We start from the raw sequence: 3,553 nt of genomic DNA, 5'->3' as shown, positions 1-3,553 counted from the left end.
TACCTGAATTTCAATCCTAACTTTAATTTGAATCGTAAATAGCATGATGATATCAGTAATTAGGATGAAAACAAAAGGTATATTTAGTTGTATAGTACTTACTTGTTATAGTATTTCCTAAAAATATATTTAGTAACCAGTAAGATTGATATCAGTAGATGTACCTTTTTCTGCTAATCGCGAAATTGTAATAAATTTCTCCGAATCACTTGTTCTTTGAAAAAACGTTATTCGAAACATAAATACGAACGACTTCTTAATATAGAGTCGTTAAAAAATAAACTCACACTTAACTATTAATATCAAAATGAATCCAGCATTTTTACCTTCTGCATAATGCATTGTTTTAGTATATAGGTTATAGAGGGAATAAAAATATTTTGACATATATGTAAGTACGTATCATAGAAGTTTGTCATAGAATGTAGTTTTAGTTTATAAAACATGTATGAATTATCAAATTTATTATTAATAAATTTATTAATTTATTTATTTATTTCTATTCATTTTTATTTCAGAATTCGAATATTTCGTATAATATACGAATGTCTCATTGTTAGGATGTTTATATCTCATCGTTGGGTTGTTCGCTTTATTTGTTTACTTTGTGGTTTATATTTGTTTCGTTTTAATTGTGTTTTACTAATCTCTTACTAATTCGTTTCATTTCAGGTTTATATTGAAAAGCCATTAGGATCATGGGTAACATTTCGAACACCCCATGCAATAATTCTAAAGAATCAATTAAATAATAATAAATTAATTTCAAAAATTATATTAGAAAGTCTTGAATAGAAAAGAATAGAAAGGCTCGACGGGCAGCAGTGAAAAATTAATAAATCATCCAATTTCTGGGATTAATTTATGAGCTTTTATAATTGCATTCCAAAGCTAGAACTTTAGGTAACATTCTTATATAATTTTCGTAAAGAATTTACCGCTAATTTGTTAGTTATTAATTATTGTTTGATGGCGTCCATGATTTCGTAACGACAATGTTACGATCACGATCTTCCGTGAAAATAATTAATACTAAACGAAAGTAGAAACAAAATATGAACAAAAATAATATGTGAACATGCCCTAGGATATCGTTTTTATAATGCGTGCATGAAAGTCATAAATTTATTACTCAAAAAATAGTAATTAATGAAAAATTATTGGTATGTATGGCAAGAATTCTTACATTATGTACAATAATCAATAATAATTAATTTATTAGAGACAAATTTATATTCAAAATTATATTAGAAAGTTGGCCAAGGATCTGTCTTTACGATGCGATCATAAAAGTTCATAAATTATTCACAGAAATTGAGTAATTAATTAATTTTCTAGTGCCGAATTAATTTATTCGAATATATTAAGGGCACATAAACAGAGTTAGTAAATTGACATCAGTGCTATTTATAATTTTGGACTCGAAGCTCGAGTTTGGTAACAGGATCACAGATGAGCGAGGAGATCGTCGAAGAACCCATCGCGTGATGAACAAGGACAGAGATCGGTTAGAAAAGGATAGAATGGCTCCGGCAGAGAAAAATTAATAAATCACTCAATTTATGTAATTAATTTATGAACTTTTATAACTTCATTGCGAAGCTGGAACTTCAGACAACATTCCTATATAATTCTTGTACATAATTTGTTATGAATTAGTTAGTTATAAATTATTGTTTAATGGCGTCCATGATTTCGTAACGACGTCCATCACGATCTTCCGTGAAAAAATTTAATACTAAACGAAACTAGAAGCAAAATGAGATCAAAAGTTATATGACAAGATTCGCAAGAACATTGTCTTTCTAATGAGTGCATAAAGTTTCATAAATTAATTGCGTAAAGGATAGTAATTAATGAAAAACCAATGGCGTCTTCGACAACAATTCAAACACTGCATAGAATAATCATTAATAATTAATTAATTAGGGAGAAATTTAAATCGAAAAATATATTGCAAAGTTCTTGAAGGATCTGCCTCCACGATGCAATTATAAAAGTTAATGAATTAATCACAAATATTGAGTGATTAGTGAATTTTCCACTGCCGAATCAATTTATTAAAATATCACATCAGTGCCATCTATGAAATTATACCTGAACCTCGAGTTCAGTGACTTGAACACAGATGGCGCCAGGTGGTTGTTTCAAAGAGCTCCACGTATATTATGTGTTTCTATCACAGAATCAGATTTTCGAATCGAAAATAATATATGGCGCTGGTCGACTGTCGCTCGATTTTCTATCCTTGTCTATCTTACTGAAGGTATTAGGGCTGTATTAATGAGCTCTATTACAGGCATATCAAGTTTACTTTTAAGGAAACATATTATCCTCAGATATTATCCTTTAATTTATGTAGTATTATGTTAAAGGTGATTAGGAACACATTTAACATAAAAACACCGTACAGAGATATATCATTATGAAGGGGTAACTCTGACCTTAGTCATAGTACTTAACAGGATGGAGAAAAAAGCAGACATTATTCTTTTTCATACTTTACTTATTTTACAGAGAAACTTATGTGATTCTGTAAGTAACCGTTTTCACTAATGCACCAGACAATTTTTTCATATTCGACGCTTCTTTGCGTTATTTTCCACTGAAAAATTAATGCAGTTTAAAAAATCTAGATTGCTTTCAGCCTATTCTTTAGAACACCTTCCTTGATGTATAAAACGTTTAAAAATGTCCAGGGATAGACCGGTGACGAATTTCCAAAGTCTGCAAGTACGATTCGCAGATCGGCGCAATCGGATGGCTAAAAAACGCAGTTCCCGGTGTCCGATTTTTTAGATTTTTTACACACGAGATGCCTAAAGCCTAAAGAACGTAAATATGTAGAAAAATCCGCATTCGAAAATTCGGTCAAAATCTGGCACTCCGGTGTGTCCATCGTGCACTCCAGGGATCGGCAAAAATCGGACGGTCTAAAAAATCCAGACTTTTTTAGCCTATTCTTTAGAGCATTCTTGGACGAATTTTCTGATGTATAAAACGTTTAAAAAAGTCGAGGGATAGACCGGTGACGAATTTCCAAAGTCTGCAAGTACGATTCGCAGATCGGCGCAATCGGATGGCTAAAAAACGCAGTTCCCGGTGTCCGATTTTTTAGATTTTTTACACACGAGATGCCTAAAGCCTAAAGAACGTAAATATGTAAAAAAATCCGCATTCGAAAATTCGGTCAAAATCTGGCACTCCGGTGTGTCCATCGTGCACTCCAGGGATCGGCAAAAATCGGACGGTCTAAAAAATCCAGACTTTTTTAGCCTATTCTTTAGAGCATTCTTGGACGAATTTTCTGATGTATAAAACGTTTAAAAAAGTCGAGGGATAGACCGGTGACGAATTTCCAAAGTCTGCAAGTACGATTCGCAGATCGGCGCAATCGGATGGCTAAAAAACGCAGTTCCCGGTGTCCGATTTTTTAGATTTTTTACACACGAGATGCCTAAAGCCTAAAGAACGTAAATATGTAAAAAAATCCGCATTCGAAAATTCGGTCAAAATCTGGCACTCCGGTGTGTCCATCGTGCACTCCAGGGAT

The sequence above is a fragment of the Eufriesea mexicana genome, unplaced genomic scaffold, assembly GCF_001483705.2.
Source record: "Eufriesea mexicana isolate 0111107269 unplaced genomic scaffold, ASM148370v2 scaffold11180, whole genome shotgun sequence".
Taxonomy (NCBI): Eukaryota; Metazoa; Arthropoda; class Insecta; order Hymenoptera; family Apidae; genus Eufriesea; species Eufriesea mexicana.
The sequence above is the reverse complement of the archived record's forward strand: the minus strand, read 5'-3'. Positions refer to the sequence as shown.